We start from the raw sequence: 20,322 nt of genomic DNA on the forward strand, positions 1-20,322 counted from the left end.
GTGTGTGAGAAAACATATTTTGCTGAGGATGTAAATGTCGGTTATGTCTACCCAGTGTGTCTCTCTTTACTGTGTGTTCTCGGTATGATGTCTCGGTGTGTCTCTCTTTTCCGTGTGTACTTGTTGTGATTTCTGATGTTTTGCAGGAACAGGCGAGCAATCTGCAGAGCAGGTGACAGCTGAGTTTGCTAAAATGCACCAGAGCCTGAATGACAGAGCGCAGCTGGTAATGCGAGAGCTCAGACTGCGAGAAGAGGAGATTTTGCACCGAATGGATAAGAATCTCCGAGATATTCAGGGCAATTTAGATTCTGTTCAACAAGACCTCTCAGAGTTACAGAAATAGATGGAAAAAGATACACTCACCTTTCTGCAATTAAATAGATTACATTTTTGTAAGTTCAGTAACAGTTACACACAGTTTGAAGCCGACAATCTTTGTCTGTTATACAAATCTATGAATTTATTATTTGGTATATTCGAGGATGTGTTTGTAAGCAGATCCCGCTCTATTTCCCTCTCTGTAGCCATTTTATGATTGCATTATAACTGAACATTGTGACATTTGGAGACAACATTGAGTTAGTAACATTGCTTTCATAATGACAGTAAACTGTGCGCTGTCGTCGTCTCTTGTGTATGTCTGAGTGTACAATGTGCTGTCTTTATGCGAGTTGTGTTTGACTTTATTAGGAGGAAGTTGCTCGGAGGAGTAGGTATGAAATATTCATTACCAAGTATCCCAGAATTCAATACAGAAACCAAAAACAATGTGCAATATTTTGTTAAAATGTGTATGTCTCTTAATTCAGGATCACTGAGGAGGAGCTTACGCCGTCGGTATGTGAGGCTGAGCTGCCTGTGGGTATACATAAAGGGCCTGTACAGTACACAGCCTGGAGACAGATGATACACAGCATCAGCCCAGGTAAATGTCTCGCATTCTCACCCTGAAGATTTGTCAATAGTCGAATATTCAACTGGATCCTAAAAACCATCCCCACACCCTCTTTCACACAAACACACACACACCTCATACACACACAACTCATGTACACACTCCCACAAACCATTTATCAAACCATATAATCACACACACACCCCTCACACACACACACACCTCACACACTCATCCCTCGCACACACTCATCATATACATCCCTCAAACACTCAAAACACATACACATCCCTTACACTCTCACCATTCACAAACTCACCGTCACACACACACCCCTCTCACAAACACAACACTCACGCACGCATCACGCAGACCCCTAAAACAGGCACCTCACATAAACCCCTCTCACATGCACCCCACGCGCACACGTACATATCACGAACATATACCTCACCTACAACCACATCACACCCACTGTAAACCTTTGTGCTGGATTCCGTTCCCAGGTGTAGATATATTCACACACAGTCTGAACTTCCAGACTTGCCCTCACTCCACTTTGTGTCGTTTCTCCCTCAGCTGCTGCCTCTCTGACTCTGGATCCTGACATAGCAAACCCCTGGCTCTTCCGGTCTGAGGCCCTGACTTTGTGAGACCCGGAGACAAACGGCAGCTATTCACTAACTCCCCGAAGATGTTTGATCTCTGTTCTTGTATCCTGGGAATTGAGGGCTTCATATCAGGGAGACATTACTGGGTGGTTCATGTGGCCAACAAGACTGAGTGGGGTTTGGGATTGGCCAAAGAGTCCATCAACAGGAAAGGAAATATCTCACTAACACCAGAGGATGAATACTTGGCTCTGACATTGATAAACAGGGATGAATATGAAGCTTGTACCACAGAACCCACCCGCCTGTCCCTGAGAGAGAGACCAGAGAATCTTGGAGTTTACCTGGACTATGAGGGGAGCCAGGTGCCATTTTACAAAGCTGATAACACGTTTCATCTCCACACTTTCACCCACACTTCCAATGAGAAATTTATCCTTCAGACCAGGTTAGAATGATGGCGAGAAAAACTCTTATCCGCTAAGAATCTGTCAGACGATAGCGTAATGAGGAGGAAAACCATCAGCTATTACTTGTGTTTGACACATGGCTGGAAAGTTTTAAAATTTGTGCAATTATACGTTGAAGCTTGCCGTTTATGTTACACCTTTCACACTCAGCTCACTTGTCAAAGTATTCCCAGGATTGACTGTAAAGTTAGAGTTGTGCTTGCGAGCGAAGTTGAAGCCAATCTGCAAAGAACTACTTCTGCAGTAAGTCACAGTTCGCACAATAAGCATCAAGCTGGAACTTTAAGCCTACAATAATAATCCTTACATTTGACGTCTTCTCGACGTCTCGAAACTTTTCACAGGTTACACTGCAGAGTGCAGTGCCTGAGTGTTTTGTGGGCGAAACGGCAGCCAATTGCGCACAGCAATATCCACAATAAGTGGTAACATTATTTTAAGTATTTTGAAGGGATTATTATACGGACAAATGTACGGTCAATTCATTTTACAGTCTATTCTGCGAAGAGGTGAAAAGCGCTATAATAAATGAAAGGATTATTATTGTTATAATTTTTAACCCCGGAAAGTATTCAGCCAATAGACTTACAAGCGGGTTCTTACTTACTGCATGTAATCAGTGGCATGTGTTGGTGTGTGTCTGTGTGTGTCTTTGTGTGTGTGTCTGTTTGTGTATCTGTTGTGTGTGGCTTGTCTGCGTTTCTGTGTCTGCGTATGTTTCGTGTGTGTCTGTGTGCTTGTTTGTGTCTGTTTCTATGTGTCTGTATGCGTGTCAGTGTGTGTATCTCTGTGTGTGCGTGTGTCTCTATATACAGGTGTGTGTCTGTATTTGTTTGCGTATATTTGTTTGTCTGCGTGTCCTGTGTCTGTTTGTGTCTGTATATATGTGGGTCTATGCGTGTGATTCTCTGTTTAACTTTATGTATCTCTGCGGGTATGTCTATGTGTGTGTCTGTGTGTGGCTTTATTTGTGTCTGTGTTTGTGTGTGTCTGTCTCTTTGTGTGTGTGTGTGTGTGTGTGTGTGTGTCTGTGTCTGTCTCTGCGTGCGATTGTGTCTGTCTGTGTGTGTCTGCGTCTCCCACCGCTCTTCCCGCATTCTCTCGCCTGGGCCCAACCAATACATCCCTCTGTTCCAGCCTGGAAATCCTCTACCAGACCAATCATATTTCCCGTCGTTGTGGTCCCAGAGCAGACTGTTCGTTTGCTCACTCCCTCCGCAGCAAGCGACTCCGAAAGGCAAGCACCCGTACGCCCTTGGTCAGCCCTACCCTCCACAACACAAAATGTTTCTCATATTCCTAGGCCATTTCTCCCCGACCCCAAATCCTCCCCATAGGATTCTCAACTCCATCCTCTCCTACCACCAACAGCAAATCCATCCGCATTTCTCTACAAAATGTTCGCTCCCTCCATGATAAAGCCTCACTCACCACGAACTCATCCTGGATGGAAACATGGATATCGGACGTCTTACTGAACCCTGCCTTTCCCCCAGTGACTCCGCCCAATTAGTGGAATCATCCACTCGTGGCTACACCTTCCATCACAACCACCGCCCTAAGCAACTGGGCGATGGGGTGACCCTCATTTCACGAGCTTCCTTCAGTCTATCCCAATTTAACTCTGGCTGCTTCTCTGCATTTGAGCAACACACCCTCTACCATCCTTACTCCTTCTCACTTAAAATTCTCAAACTACACCGAAACTTTGCTTGCAACACATCCTCTTAGTTCACTGGACTCCTCTCCTTCCTGAACTACATCAACTCGCCGCCAGACAACTGGGGCCATTCCCTGGACCTTGTCATCACACATGGCATCGTCATTTCCATCATGGACAAGGCCATATCCGACTACTTCCTCATCTCCTTCTGCTGTTGCATCACTCACCCCTCCATCAAGAAATCATCCATACTTTTCCGCCTATGGAAAAAGCTTCACCACGAGACCCTCAGAAAGGCCCTCTCATCCTCAGCTCTCCTGTCGCTCTGGCCGACCGCACACCGAGACGCTGAAGCACCCGTCAAGTTGCTCCATGATCCACACTCCTATGCCGTCAAATCCCTCATTCCCCTGAAATCCAGGAACGTCTCCAAACCAACTCGCTTACCTTGGTACAATAGCTATCTCTACTCCCGAAAATCGCAAACCCCGTTGCTCGGCTGGCATAAAAACAACTGCACGGTCCACCATCACCTGTGGTTCCAGCAACTGGTAGTCACTCAGCTCTCACTACTCTGCCCACTGCTGGTAGATACTATTAACTAGTCTCCCTCTTCAAGATCAATCTCCCTCGCCCTCAAAACCCTGGTCATCACCTCTTTCCACAAAATACCTAATCCCGAACCCTGCAACGTCGGCCACTATCGGACTTTCTCAAACCTGCCCTTCCTTTCCAAAGCTCCGAAAAGCCATGTTGCCAACCGACTCCGCGCACACCTCTCCCACCGCACCCTCCTCGAACCCCTCCAGTACGGTTTCTGAAATGCACACAGAATCGAGAAGATCACAAACGATATCCTCTCTATCTGTGACCAGTGCTCCCTCTGCCTCCTCGCCCTGCTGGACTTCTCTGCTGCGTTTGACACAGTAGAATACGCCATCGTCCACCATCGACTATCCACCATCTTCAACCGCAGTGGAACCGCAAACGCTTATTTCGATTCTTACCTTATATAGCGCGAGCGCTATATTTCTGCAAATGGCTTTTCTTCGCGCTTCCACCAGGTCAACGGCGCGGCACGGCAAGAATCCATCCTTTAGGGGTAGTTCTCTTCATCTATCTGTTGCCTCCAGGTGATATCATCCGCAGACACGGGGTTAATTTCCACATGTTTGCTACTGAAAATCAACTCTACGTTTCCTCCTCCAGCTGCGAACCCCATTGCCCTGATGTTCTGTCAGCTTTTATATCGGACATCAAGATCTGGATGAGTGCAACATTTCTTGCAGATAATCGTCAACAAGACAGAAGTCATACTTTATAGCTCCCGCCTACATTTGCGCATCCTTTGTCATCTCTCGGTTGGACTATTTTTAACGCCCTCCTCGGCGGTCTCCCCTCCTCCACTCTCCGCAAACTCCAGCTTATTCAAAATTCTGCTGCACATATTCCCACCGGCACCAAACTTTGTACATTTCATACTACACCGGCTTTCTATCAGAGAACGGATCGACTTCAAGATACTCACTCTAATATTTAATTTCCTCCAATACTTGGCAACCCATATCTCTCTAAGCTTTCATCACATGTGTACAGGGTGGAATTAAATTATATGACTCCATATGAATCCTCGTTAGTATAGTGGTTAGTATCCCCGCCTGTCACGCGGGAGACCGGGGTTCAATTCCCCGACGGGGAGATCATTTTAGTGTTTGTTACCAAATTAATCTACGGTTGTTATTGTTTTTCGTTAATCAGAAAATAATGGGGCTACAATGGTCGTTTGACACAAGTGTCTTTTCTCCCAGAACGTATACAGTCCATTCTCTTTGCAGTATATTCTGTGAAGCGCTTTTAGAAATCTCGAATCTGCGATAAGACACTATATCAAATGAAACAATTATTAATATTCAAACTCTCAATGAACTGTTTGAATAATATCCTATACCTAATGCAACGATTATTTCAAGTGTTTTTGCAGAAGCTCGAGGTTAGCAGATACACACACTCTCGATTAAATTAGATCTCCATTCATTGTTACAAACACAGTCCAAGAGATATAGCATTCATGGATACAGGCATTCAGTGTATAGGGTATCCAAAAATTCGTGATAATTATTCTATTGTCAAGAATAAAAATGTTTATCATTTCTTTAACACTTATTTTACATGGTAATGGGTCAGCCACACCAACAACGCTGTCAATTTACATATGGAGAGATGTTACTTTTTCTAACACTATATATATGAGTTTAAAAAAAAAGCTACTTTTTGCAGTTGTTTGGTATCACCGTTTATGTCGTCAAGTCGCGTTTAATAGTTGCACCGATGACAACAGCAGCATTTGTTTTACATTGACACCTACGTCCGCATTGAACTCGAAGATCGATATATTTCCTGATATTTTCTAGCTCGTTATTCTTCACATGGTAATCATTTGGGACATTGATATCAATCATACTGCATGTAAATTCTAATTAATTACTGATTTTGTAATGAATTGTAATGAATATATTTATCTACATTGCTTTGTTTGATCAGATATTCTGTGTTTTTATTATTATTGTTACGATAACTTTGATCATGGTGGAAAAAATAATAACATATCCATGTTCGCATGAGCACAAGCAATAAAACCAGCAGCCTTGAGAGGGATGATCAGTATTAGAGTCAGAAGATTAGTAAATAATAAAACGGTTAGTAGTCGTTTGACGAATCGCTTTTCTGGGTTAATAATCTCTTCAATAATTATAATAATAAAAGCAATGTTAGTCGTGAATTGGTCACGTTGATCCACAAGTGTTTGTGGGCTCCTATTATTACTGCCTGCTGCTTTTCGGCCACAAAACATCCAGTAAACTCACTTTACTCTATATTCTGTGAAGCGCCTTGAGAGGTCTTGAAGAAGTGATGAGGCGCTTTCACAATCGCCAGGTTAAATATTATTATTATTGATGGCAGCAGCACAGCAGCTAATGTAACATAATGGGCTTCAATTAAAAATATGTCCCGTACGGGGATTGAACCCGCGACCTTGGCGTTATTAGCACCACGCTCTAACCAACTGAGCTAACCGGCCTGAGTTGCTGACTGAGTCAAAGGAAGCTCTAATTACTCATATACGATATGCAAACTTGGGACTGACATATTGTGGTGCACTTTCTGCACAACAGACAGAAACGTTATTCAATTATTTAATCAATCTGCTGCTTGCAACATAACTTTGAGGCAGAGGCATAAGCTTCCGGATACCCACTTGCTCAGGAGAAACTATTACTCAGCATTTCAAGTGAAGTGTGGTAACAAATCAAATTTTAACTAACTTAATTTGTTCTGAAACCTATTCCCGATATTGGATGAGCTTATTGCCCTGATTTGTGTCGTTAATAAAGGAAACGATTAACGGTTGTTTTGATTTGAATAAAACAGATCATTTGCCCAAAAGATATACAGTCAAATTACTATAAATTATATTGTGTGAAGAGTTTTGAGACGTCTCGAAGACACTATATGGGGCCATATCAAATGCAAGTATTATTATAATTATTATTATTGGTTCTGTGAAGCGTAGCCACGATTGCAGGTCTGTTCGCAGATATAAAAAAAAGAGAAATTTGAGTCGTCATTGAAATGCACGTAGAGAGTCCGAGTGGCCAATGCGACTGAGTAACACTCGTCGCTTCTCATCATCAAGCAAAACAACAACAGTTACATTTATAGAGCACCTTTCACTTCGGGAGGACGTCCCAAAGCTCATTTTCTCATAAGAAAATGAGAATAATTGGGGAACATTGAAACGCGTTTTTTAAATTAATTTGCAAGGACGTGAAGAAGAGAAATATGAAATTATTAAGAGTAGGAAATGTAAATCTTGGAGAGAGAAATATTGTAAGCAATAGCACATTAGGCACCCAACGAAACTGACGGTTCCTCTTCCAGTTGTTTAATCTGTAATTGACAGAGGGGACTTCTTGACGAGAGATATTCAGGGATATGGGGATAGGGCTGGTAAATTGAATTATATTAGGGGATCAGCCATGATCTTAATAAATGGCGGTGCAGGCTAAGGGTCCGACTGGCCTAGTATTGCTCCTACGTCTTATAAGAAGATTATCCCACAAACAGTGACTATTAGTTTATTTGGAAGAAATTATTACGACTGAAAAAGTGATCCACCAATGGAGAAACAAACAACCAGGTTCCTACGTACGTGAACAGGTGTGTCGAGACCGAAATTTGCCCAACGTTTCGTCCTGCTTGGGATCGAATCCATTTCACTGGCCAGCGAGCCGAATGCTCTAAGCTACAGAGCTCCTCGGTATCAACAACAACAACAACATTAAAACAGCGTCATTCGCTCAGGAGGACAGTCAGGATTCCGTACTAAGCTGTAATTGGATTTACAGTAAATTACTTGAAGGATTTTGCAAAGCACACACGGCGGGTGGGAGGTTGTGGGGGAGGTTGGGGCTGGTGGAGGTGGTGGGCAGTTGTGGAGTGCGGTGGGAGGGAGGAAGAGAGGTAAAACAAGGATACACTGTTTATTCGGTGCTTTGCAGCTGCAATAATTATACACGAAAACGTGATCACGATGTGCGAGACAAATATACTTCCTCACATCCATCTCCTTGTAGGTAAATTTTCTTCCCGCATTTTTGTTAATCTTCGCGTCTGTTACGGCGCCCTACCACATGATCAACGTACCTTTCAAGCGTTTTATCAAGATTTTACTGTCAAATACGTCTTCCGAAAGTAGCTGTACAAATGTAATATTGTTGTTGTTCTATGTTGAGCAACGTTTGTCAAAAATAAATATAATCTATCAATAATTCTAAATAGAAACGCAACATCCCACAAGAAAAATTAAATATAACAAAACACACTTGAGGAATTGAACAATAATCCCTATTTTAGTCTAATAAGAATAACAAAAATGCCAATGCTATTAATCTAATAATCACAATTATTATGATAATAAGAAAACTTAGAAGATAATGAAATATTGATAGCATATTTATAAAAATAATAATAGTAATAAGAATTTAGTAACAATAAAAATAATAATAACGATCCCTTTAACTTCGCTGCTCCCGCCCCGCCATAGTTGGTTTGTCCCGCCGAAGCCCCATCTCTCCTGCCCCATACCTGATCATTTATTGTAATCTGACCTTTCTGAACACTGTCGATTAATATATATTATAATAATAATAATAATAATAATAATCCTTGCATTTGATATAGCGCTTTTCACGTCGGGAGGACGTCCCAAAGCGCTTCACAGAACACACTGTGAAGTGAACTGACTGTATATTTGTGGGCGAACGCGGCAGCCAATTGCGCACAGCAATGTCCCACAAACAGTCGTGGATTGAAAATGACCAATTTATTATTGTTTTTGGTTTTGGAGGGATTATTATTAGGCTCTGTGTGGAGTAAGGAAACTTGCCCAAGTTTTCGCCCTCTGCCTGGAATTGAACTCAGGTCTCTCACTTGTAAAGCGAGTGCTCTAACCACTGAGCTACAGGACTCCACAGTGAGAGCGAGTGGGTGAGAAAGAGAGGACGAGAGCGTGAGAGATGGTGTGCGTGTGTGTGTGTGTGTACGTGACAGGCTGCGTGTGAGAAATAGAGTGGGTGTGAGAGTGTGAGCTTGTGTGTGAGAGTGTGAGCGTGTGTGTGAGAGTGTGAGCGTGTGTGTGAGAGTGTGAGCGTGTGTGTGAGAGTGTGAGCGTGTGAGAGAGAGTGTGAGCGTGTGAGAGAGAGAGAGAGAGAGAGAGAGAGGGAGGGAGGGATAGGAATTGGGGTGTAATGCCTCTCAAACTCCAATTATTTCGCTATTCATCATTACTAAACAACATTCCTCCCAGCCGACAATCCCCCACCAAAATCCCAAACGCACTCCCTCCTTCTCCCTCACATCCTATCTCACTATGTCCCTCACCACTATCACCTTCTCTCTCGCTCGCTCCCTTACTAGATGACTGTGTCCTTCCCTCTCTCAACCCCAATCTCACCATCCATCGCTCCCTCCATCCGTACATTCGCTCTATACCTCTCGCTCCACTGGCATTAATGTGTATTAACATCTCCTGTCACTGCAAAACATGACCCCCGGCTACTGTCACATAGTGACACCAGTCTCCTCCCATATAATGACCCCAGGCTCCTGCCACATAGTGACCCCCGACTCCTTTCACATAGTGACCTCGGCCCCTGTCTTGTAGTGACCCCGGCTCCTGTGACACACTGAACCCCGGCTCCTGTCAATGCGTGCAGTTGTCTGCGGCTGGTGCAGCGAAAGAGGGGAGAGAGCCATTGAGTGAGAGTGAATGAGCGAGAGAAAGAGAAAGAGAGAGAGAGAGAGAGAGTGTGTGTATGGGAGTGTAAGTGGTGAGAGAGAGAGTGAGCGAGATTAATTTCACAGCAAGAGGGGAGATAGAATCATGTGACTATCAGAGGAGAAGGAGAGACGGTGATTTTGACAGGGAATTTGTGTGTGTGTTTGTGAGAGCGAGAGAGAAAGGGAAAATGTGAGGGAGAGGCAATCGGGTGTCAGCGAGGATCAGGTCTGCATCCAAAACTCACAGCCGTGATGAGGAATGCGGGAATCGGAGGATCAGGGGCGAGTGGTAAACTCTATCATACTGAGGTGACGGCAGAAGCCAAACAGCTGGACAGAGATGACAGTCATCTGGATGTTGAATGATATGAAACGATGTGGCAACGGCGCCGAAGCTTAGGGGCTAAAGCGCCTGTCTCGTAAACAGGAGATCCTGGGTACAAATCCCAGCGGTGCCTTCCTGAATTCCCGAACATCACACATGTTGCTTATTGCTGCCATGACTGTCACAGCGTGATGTACATTGCGATTCTAGTCGTTACAAATAAAATTACAGATTTAGTGTATCTTGGAAATAATGTACCTCATTGCTGTCAATTCATGAAACATCTTTCGTTTAATATTTTATTTCCTGGTACAAATTTATACTGATATCGGAGACACGACAATTGTCATTAGTGTCTTGTCGATGAATCTGTCATTCTCTGAACTTAAGTTGGCCGGTTGTTAATTTAACTAACATTTGTTGTTCAGACTCCGGTTTGGATAATTGTGGGATTTAGAGCTTCTTTAGCTCTGTGAAGCGGTTTGACGCATTCACTTGAGCTCTATCAATGTAAAAAATTTGTTATTATCACCTATAAGCGGAACTTCCCTATTGCTTTATGCACAATGGCATTTGGCTTTTTTATATCTAAGAAGCAACCGACCAGCAGTGAGCTTCTGGTGAGTAAAGATTTGGAGCAATCTGCGAGAGGATGTCATCTGGTTAAGGAAGAAAATGGTCAAGAGGATTTAAATTTTGTGCGACATTTATTGACAGGTATGTTATGCTCCTACAATATTATCACTGAGAAGTGTTCAGGTGGTGCAGAGATTGTAGTTATTGGCAGATGCTTTAAATGCTCAACAAGAGGTGTCTGGAACAAATCCAACAGATCCTATTCAGTTGTGGGGGACAATTTTGCAAAGAGACCTTTTTGTGACTGCGGTTATATTTTCACTTGACAAACATGTGACTCGAGAATAAATTTTCCTCCAATATTGCAAAAGAGAAAAAACGAAACCTTCATTTAATAAACGTAATTTGTGGGCATGATGGGCAGCTAAACAGTAAAATGGCGATATCAGCAACACAGAACAGCAAAATGGCTGTTGTAAGCAACTCCCTGCAGCTGATTGTACGGGCAGCAAGACATATGTCAAAGGGAACAGGAATTATTATTTTACAACATACAAACATCATAAGCAAAAAAGGAAATCTACAAGGATCAGTGTTTACCCAGTGATGCGAGCAATGCAAATGCAAGTGCTTGTGAGCAGCAAGTGTGAGGACAGGCACTGCGTCTCCAATGTCAACATTTAATTTTATCAATTGGAAGATTCTTCTCTATATTTCAACCAATTACATGCAGTGTTTATATTTCCTTTACAAACCAGCCTCTTGTGAGAAATAATCTGGCGACCTAGTGGCGTAAAAGTAGCGTGTCCGGCTACAGATCAGAGGCTGGTGTTCAAAATCAAGTCGAATTCAATGGCTTGATTCACGTTAATACTGAAAACAACGGAATGGACTGTCTCATCCACTCATTTCAAGGTTTTACCAAAGAAAAGGAACGTCATACCACAGCAGTGTTTTCTCACTTTAAAACCAAATGGGTGAACATATTTTGAAATCAATTACACGTTTATATTTCTGTCTTGCTTTGAACAGTAAATAGAGCTGATATCTTCTCAACCTCAGCTGCCCTCTTTACCTTCCAGAATTTTGTCCTTATTTTTTTTCAGAGCACCAATTGTCAATAATTTCTGCAAAAGATTTTTCGTCAACGTGCCTCATCCGATGTACTGATCTAAAATCGCTTTCACTTATAATTATATGAAGGAAAACTTTCAGTGAGGTCAAATTTGCATTCGGTGAGTCTCCACCACGCCTCATCCACAGGTTACCAGAAGTCACAGTTATTTTAATGTGGAAACATTACTACAAACAGTGGCACAACTATAATACCAGGGAGAAATACCCGTAGTCGGCAGGATTCGAAACAGCGCGGGAAGTTTCTCAATGGATTTGTAGTCCATCGCCTTCGCCACTCGGCCAATACTTCAGATTAACTAGTAACGAACTGATTTGGATAAAAACTTGCCTGCACCTCATTCCTTTGTTGTTATTTCTCTGATTATAATTGTCATTTGGTTTGATTTCTTGCATTTCATACAGTGGGATAGTATGTTATCACATTGCCGAGACAACTCAAAGACCTTCAAAAGATTTTTTATTGACTGACAGGTGACACAAATACAGTGTATTTCTGCGGAATTTCTGCACCAATTTGCCCATAACAAATAGCCGCGCCTTGAATGTTTAATTTTATCCAGAGAATTTTTGGGAACATCATAAAAATTAGCCTTGATTCACTTAAACGCCCACAATATGGTGTTTTCATTTGTCAGAGTTGTGGTTTTAGCTGGTTATCATCCAGCAGTTCCGTCGTCACACTCTGCAGTCCTCAATCATTTTCTTCCAGCCAAACTTGTCCAAACAGTCCCTGGAATTAGATAAACAGGCTCTGTTCCTTGGTAAACCATGCTCACTCCTTTCTAAACACAGTAATTCCTATGTGTAGGTAGAATGATTGGAAGGCTCCAACTTGCCATAAGCGTGATGATGGGTTTCTGACCCCAGGCTGATAACCAGAAGATTTCATTGTTGGTCATCTGTTACCATATTTTTCTTTCAAAATTTTGATCCACAAATTCTTATATGGTTGAAGGAGGGTGAGTGAAGGATTCTGATGTGCGAATTGCAAAAATGTTGAACTGTAACCTCAATTGTTTTATCACCGCAGAAGAACATAGTAGAATTAATCCAGTTTTTTTTAGAGAAAATGTATACATTCTATTCACATTTCAGTATGTTCTGTAAAGCGCTTGGAGACGCCCAGAGGATATGATAAGGCGCTTTATCAAAACATTATTATTCTGATTACTACTGATTCAATGAAACGAGAGACAATTTCGAATACAGATTCATTGTGCACTCAGATAACGTTAAAACATTTTTAAAAAAATGTCAAGATGAAAATGGACGATTGCGGTGACTCAGATGCGGACCTAGGCTACTTTCTGCTTAGAAAACACATCTAACGCGATGAATAATAATAATCATAATAATAATAATCCTTGCATTTGATATAGCGCTTTTCACGTCGGGAGGACGTCCCAAAGCACTTCACAGAACACACTGTAAAGTGAATTGACTGTATATTTGTGGGCGAACGCGGCAGCCAATTGCGCACAGCAATGTCCCACAAACAGTCATGGATTGAAAATGACCAATTTTTATTATTGTTTTTGGTTTTGTAGGGATTATTATTAGGCGTGTGGAGTAAGGAAACTTGCCCAAGGTTTCGCCCTGCCTGGAATTGAACTCAGGTCTCTAGCTTGCAAAGCGAGTGCTCAACCACTGAGCTACAGGACTCCGAGTAAAATGTAAAATCCCGAATGTAAAATAAGGACAAGATCATGAGCATTTGAGAGCGGTGGGATTCGAACCCACGTCCCCAAAGAGACTGGAGCTTAAATCCAGCGCCTTAGATCGCTCGGCCACGCTTTCCCAGGTTCTCACTTGTCTGCAAAACTCATCGACTCATGTTAAGCTTCCTACTTATGTCAATAGTTTGTTTACTGCTATGATGGAGAAGCGGGGTCAAAATCAGACAATCTGTTGAACTTTGTGGAGTAAAACAGCATAATCTTTAGCTAATCAACAATTTCAAGCATTGTTAAAATGATACTCAAACAAAGCTCTTTGGGGATTTCGTTGACTGTTTGGCCTATTGCAACGTCTTTCAAGTAACTTTTAAGAAATTAAAATAGTTTGTAGAATCAGGTGCCATTGATTTGAAAACTTTCAACACGCTCGTCACTCGCTTCACGGCTGCAAGAACTTGAGATCTTCTTATCTCCTGTTTCCGAGTTTATAAACCACTTTTCCTACGTGCATTCGGAAGATCCAATTTTCTTTCAGTTATTACATCACATCCCCGAATTGCAGGAGTTTTGTGAATGATCCGAACATTAGGTGGAAATGTATTTGAGTTTTATTCGTTTCTCAACCGTAATGAATTCACAAAAGTTTCCGTAGTGCAGCGGTTATCACGTTCGCCTAATACGCGAAAGGTCGCAGGTTCGAAACCTGGCGGGAATATTTAGTTATATTTTATTATAAATTATCATTCTTTAGTATTGACGAACACGCAGGCATTCAATTGAATTGGTTGGAGCCGCATAATATAAAAACACTGAAAAGACTTAGCATTTTGTAAAGCTGTAAACAGATTAAGATTTCAGGCAACAAAAAAGACATAAAACGTTATTTCAGCTAATGAACTGAATTCCGGTAAAGATGTGACATAAACATGTGAAGATTTCGTTCCCGTTGAACTCAACTTCTCCAATCATTGAAGAATCGAATCCATTAAAGTGAAGGAAGTAACATGACAAAGCTACGAATTGGGCTCAACATATTCGCCTGTTAGCATAAAGTATGACTTCAGAGTTTGGCAATCACAGTCAGTGTGGACAATTTTTTTTGATTCAACAACAACTTGCATGTCGCACAAGAAAACACAGAATGAAAGGGTTAAACCAGCAAATACAAAGAAAGGTATGTTGCAGATGACGCAAGGAACGTAGGGCGATTTGGTATCACAGTGGAGATAGGAGACAGATGGGGATTGATTGAGGTCGAGTAACCGAGGCAGCTTTCCAGAGGCTGCTTTCTTGTGACCGAATGTTAACACCGTTAGTGACACTGAACGGGAGCGTTACGCACCGAAGGTCAGTGTTACCTCAGTGCAGGAGGTGGGCAGAGACACACAGGGAAGGTCAGTGTTACCTCAGTGCAGGAGGTGGGCAGAGACACACAGTGAAGGTCAGTGTTAGCTCAGTGCAGGAGGTGGGCAGAGACACACAGGGAAGGTCAGTGTTAGCTCAGTGCAGGAGGTGGGCAGAGACACACAGGGAAGGTCAGTGTTAGCTCAGTGCAGGAGAATGGCAGAGATGTGGGAATCAGGAAATCAGAAAGATAGGTTTGTGGTGGGTCATAAAAGCATATGAAGCTGATAAACTTGAAACAGACCGTTCAAATATCGCATTAAGTGGAGCCCAGGTAAAATGTGGAGTATATCTGGAATTTACACCACGATATACACTTTTCACTGGTGTGCATACACACTTGTATTACGCCCTTCCACCCCCACCAAAAAACAAAAGAAAAGTATGCCCGAAAAGGGACTTGAACCCTGGACCCTCAGATTGCGATCAAGTTGGATATTTTAAAAGTCTGATGCTCTGCCGACTGAGCTATCCGGGCTCCATGATCTCTGTGTAACACCTCTCTTACATATGCAACAGGCCTGTTCTCTCTTTAACAGGGCTGATCTGTGTATAAGATGACTGGTGACTTTATAACAGGCCTGGTCTCTGTATAACAGGCCTGGTCTCTGTATAACAGGACTGGCCTCTGTATAACCGGCGGTAATATTCAAGATTGGTTAAATATGCGGAAAGCAGAATAAGAATGTGGATAGTAACTAGCGATAGATGTTTTGCAAAAGGCTAATCTCTCTCTTAATATCTTCATTCGCTATGAAAACTAATGATTTGCTGGTGACTGGCAACAGCTTTTTGATGTTGGTAATCGGTGACTTCTCCACTTCTGAACTGTAAGTAATGAAGGCTTTTAAAAATTCTACGAAATCTTGAGAGCAAATATTAACCTTGAAATCAGCTGATAACGTAAGTGCTATACTGGATGTAACGGGTCAGTAAAGGCTGGATTATGTCCGTTGCATCGGCTACAGATGAATGTGGTACCCACCCGGCGGTGGGGTGAGAAAAGGTGATTGAAACCTTTATCAAACAGCCTGACAAACCATTCCACAAGCCTTTCTATGTAAAACGAAAAAATGTGAACAGCCAAATTTTATTTCAGAATGCACGCTACACAATAACGCTTCCAACTGCATATCAAATCTCCAAACGTCTATACACGACATGATGTGAACATAAAGTGGTTTCCATTGTCGAGTCGACTGGTAAAAGTTGGATAAAATAAGCGCTGTGGCATATGGTTCCGGCGTTGCTGCAACGGATTACAAACAATCTGTCTCAAAAAATAAAATTTAGCCCATTTATTTAACAGAGTAAATGTGTACTTAAGAACAATCTTCACTTACTCCCTAAACTTGTTCTGAGTCACGGCATATATGGAAATGTTCACACCGGAGCTCACACGCTGCAGCATGAATCCAGTCTGTTGTATGGTATACCAAATATTAATGACCTTCTCTTCACAACTATGAAATTGACCATCTTAACGGATAGACATCATTTGTCATGCACAAAAGTACAAAACTTGCCGATATAGCGAACAGCAAAATGATGGATTTTTTCTTCTTTTCGACATCTCAGGAATATTCTGTTTATTGACACTGCTGTCACCCCAGATTCTACTGCGGGGTTTATTCTCTACTAAAATGTGCCTGACAACCAGAGCGTTGATAATCATGGATTCAGATACAGGAATGAACACATTCAATCATGACAACAAGTAGCAACATAACTATGTTTGAAAGACCGCACCGTTCCCGGTTGAGGAATACAATCCCCAAAGACAGAAATCCCCAAAGTTCACTGAAAGGAAATCAATAGGAGCCTAAAGGTTGAGCAGATTCTCCAGTTCACGCGGCAGGTTTGGTTGAAGAAAATTTCGTTCCATTTTACCATAGGTTCCCAGAGAGCATAGAAAATATTTCCACTCTTCACGACACAAAGTATTTTTTTATTTTGTGTTTGTGTGTGTGTATCTGTCCTTTTCTCTCTTTGTGGCACTTTTTTGTCACTCTTTCTATCAGTACCCTGTGATGCTGAGGTAGCTGTAGGAGAGGGGATGCAGAGATGAATCTGGGAGATGTTGATGCCAGGGCAGGTCCGACACTTCTGCCTTTTTTTCCACGCAGGGACTTGCACCTCGAAATTCCGAGATCCCAGGATTAAAATCGTTAATCCCGGGATTCAGAAAAGTACTGTGAATGCAATCCCTTGTAATGCAATCAATCTCTTGAAGTGTTCACAGGAAACCCTCTCTCAAGAAGATCCTGGAATTTGAGGCTACGACTGGCCTCAGTCCAGATCCTCTCGTGAGGTCTCTTGTGATGTTTGAGTCAGAATAAATTCTTATGTTTATCAGAGGCTTTCGTTTAATGTTCCAATCGATCGCCAGACCTCAATCTCGTTTAGTTATATCCTGTAATCTCAATTAACCTGAAATAATCTTTTGAGCACGAGGTTATTTCTGAGAATGATCCATTTGCATTAACACTTATTTTGGTGCGATGGATGTTGCAGTGATGACTGAGGTTATAATTCTCTCTGGCTGGGGTTTTTGCATGAGTACGTGGCTGTATGCAGCATTGTGACTTGTTGGTTACATTGTGATACAGTCACATAAAAATACTGACCCCAATGTCTGCGCAATACTGGCTTCCAAAGTTCACTGAAAGAGACTATTTATTCATTTATTATTTATTCATCTTTAGCTTTTTGTTAAACTTGGCTACGGAGACAGCATTGACAACATGATTGTTTATGTGTTTATGTGTGTGCGGGTGTTGGTGGTGGCTGCGAATCGGTGGTGGGAGGGGGGGGGGGGGGGTTCGTGTAGATTCAAAACAAACCTGCAGAAACTATATTTCAGGGAGCGTGTGATAAATATATGCAACATTACCACTCAGATAATGGTGGAAACAGAAAATATTGATCTTTTAATAGGAAATTTGGTAGATTATATTTCGAAAATAATATCTGGGAATGTAATGTGTTATTTGTGACATTGCACGTGTTTAGGACTGCCTGGATGTTGGAAACATGCACTGTTTAACTGTTTGTTCCATGTATATTTTTTTCAACCAGCTGGTGCTGCGAATTCAGCCACTGCACCCTGAATCTCTGGAACATTGTCCTTCTGTCACTCCGTCTTCGCCCTTTCTTCTCCCTTCTTCCGTTCACGACTGAAGACCTTCATTTTCAACTGTGCTGACGGTAGTTTCCTCCTTCCCGCATCTTGGTGCCATGATACCATACTGACAAGGGTTCTAACGTACTGGTCCGGGTTAGCGGCGCCATATCAAGGTTAGCTGTTATTGCACAGTTTAAATGAATAGCAATGAAGTGATTGGTTACTGGCGCTGGTTAACTCAGTTGGTCAGAGTGTGGTGCTAATAACGCCAAGGTCGTGGGTTCGATGCCCGTACTGGCCACAATCTTAGTCTAGAGTCATGTAGCTCAGTGGTTAGAGCACTCGCTTTGCAAGCGTGAGACCTGATTTCAGTTCCAGGAAGAGGGTGAAACCTTTTGCAAGTTTTCTTACTCCACACGCCTAATACTAATCCCTCCAAAACAAAACAATAATGAATTGGACATTTTTAATCTACGACTGTTTGTGGGACGTTGCTGTGCGCAATTGGCTGCCGCGTTCGCCAACAAATCTACAGTCAATTCACTTTATAGTGTATGCTTTGAAGCGCTTTTGGACGTCTAGAAGACGCGAAAAGCGCTATACCAAATGAAAGGATTATTAATATGATTAATATTATTAGTTTGAGTAGAATAGTGGACTCCAGGTTCGTTTGTGAATCGAACTTCACTTGAAAAGTTTCAGACCTGTGGTGAGCATCTCTCATGAAATTTTATTACTACGCAACAAAACGTAAAGTAATCGTAAAACAACGAACACATGATCGAGACTTTTCTTCTTTGTTAATATATCAAACTGAGTTAAGAAACTTTTTTACATAATAGCGACCATGGAAAGACTAATCGACAAATCCAAGCCGAACTCGACTCCCAGTATCAAAACAATAGTCAATAAACTGCACCAACTTTGTCCTTGAAGACAGAACGTGAGGATGGGCTTCACTGATAAATAAAAATATATCGAACATTCACCTGGATATCAATACAATAATTGGAATTGAAGATATGGCGCCGTGGCTTAGATGGCAAAGCGCCTGTCTAGTAAACAGGAGATCCTGGGTTCAATTCCCAGCGGTGCCTTTGATGCCTTTCATTCTGGAACATCACTGGGTTATGGTACTTGTTGCTTTGCCTTTCAGTGTATGGTGAAGTTGGACAAAAGCAGTAGCCATTTCTGTCGTGAAAACATACAAGGAAGGGTATAAGGAAAAATCCTCAACTTGGCCGTTTTGTTTCGGAAGTCATACCTAAACTGATGTCCATGATAAAATTCAAGTGCATAATACGTTTATCTGTTTCTGCTAAACCGATGGGATGGTTGCCGATTTTTTAGTCCAATTTCAGTGGTCTTTTGGTGGAAATTAGCTGGCTTTTAGTGCAATTTTGGCACTGTGACGCACATGCGATATCCTCCGCTTTGAAGACAATATACCAATGTAAAGATATGTTGATGCCCAGAATTAGCTTTTGGAACTAATGTTTTGTTCTCAGACTTTTTTTTTACATTGGAGAATTAACCAACAGCGGCTTATCATGAACTGAGGTTTCGGTTAGTCCGTGTGAGGACACAAATAAACAGTTGAAAGAAACAACAAGTTACATTTAAATTCAAGAAAATTTACCAATGTAAAAAAAAGTTGGTGTCCTGAGTAAGCTTTTGGAAATAACTTTGTTGTTGTTACACTTCTTTTGTTTGAAATTTAACCAACAGCGGCTTCTGATGATCTAAGATTTCGATTAATCCGTGCGAGGAAAATAAATAAACAGTTGAAAGAAACAAACCAAAATTTACATTTATAAACGTGTCCGAAAAATCAGTGCAAGCTAAGCATATTGTAGCCCGCTGAGCAGAGAGAGAGGGCAGGTTGGGATGTGAGAGCACTTCACAGATATAGGAAGGAGGAAGGCTATAGATTGCTTTGAAGGTGAAGAAAAGGAACTTGACCTGTATCTCTGACTGATCGGAAGCCAGGGGGGCAAGGTGAAGATGGGGTCATAGGGTTGTGGAGCCTTTTGTACGAGAGAATCCGGACTGCAATGTTGTCGATTATCTGCTACGTAATCTGTATGAATCGAAACTCG

At 42.0% G+C, this 20,322-nt stretch overlaps 7 non-coding genes across 7 annotated transcripts; 4 read left to right on the forward strand and 3 right to left on the reverse strand.

Annotated features, from left to right (window-relative positions):
* Positions 1 to 5,269: 5,269 nt before the first annotated feature.
* Positions 5,270 to 5,341, forward strand: trnad-guc. The gene has a single exon. It is a non-coding gene; the product is annotated as a tRNA-Asp (tRNA).
* Positions 5,342 to 6,647: 1,306 nt separating this feature from the next.
* Positions 6,648 to 6,721, reverse strand: trnai-aau. The gene has a single exon. It is a non-coding gene; the product is annotated as a tRNA-Ile (tRNA).
* A 7,013-nt stretch (positions 6,722 to 13,734) lies between these two features.
* On the reverse strand, positions 13,735 to 13,816 carry trnal-uaa. The gene has a single exon. It is a non-coding gene; the product is annotated as a tRNA-Leu (tRNA).
* Positions 13,817 to 14,337: 521 nt separating this feature from the next.
* trnai-aau lies at positions 14,338 to 14,410 on the forward strand. Its single transcript has one exon. It is a non-coding gene; the product is annotated as a tRNA-Ile (tRNA).
* Positions 14,411 to 15,484: 1,074 nt separating this feature from the next.
* trnak-uuu lies at positions 15,485 to 15,577 on the reverse strand. The gene is made up of 2 exons: positions 15,541 to 15,577; positions 15,485 to 15,520 (listed from the first exon to the last, which is right to left on the reverse strand). It is a non-coding gene; the product is annotated as a tRNA-Lys (tRNA).
* A 2,871-nt stretch (positions 15,578 to 18,448) lies between these two features.
* trnai-aau lies at positions 18,449 to 18,524 on the forward strand. Its single transcript has one exon. It is a non-coding gene; the product is annotated as a tRNA-Ile (tRNA).
* Positions 18,525 to 19,247: 723 nt separating this feature from the next.
* Positions 19,248 to 19,320, forward strand: trnat-agu. The gene has a single exon. It is a non-coding gene; the product is annotated as a tRNA-Thr (tRNA).
* Positions 19,321 to 20,322: the final 1,002 nt, after the last annotated feature.

The sequence above is a fragment of the Callorhinchus milii genome, unplaced genomic scaffold (genome assembly GCF_018977255.1).
Source record: "Callorhinchus milii isolate IMCB2004 unplaced genomic scaffold, IMCB_Cmil_1.0 Scaffold156, whole genome shotgun sequence".
In the NCBI taxonomy this organism is placed as follows: Eukaryota; Metazoa; Chordata; class Chondrichthyes; order Chimaeriformes; family Callorhinchidae; genus Callorhinchus; species Callorhinchus milii.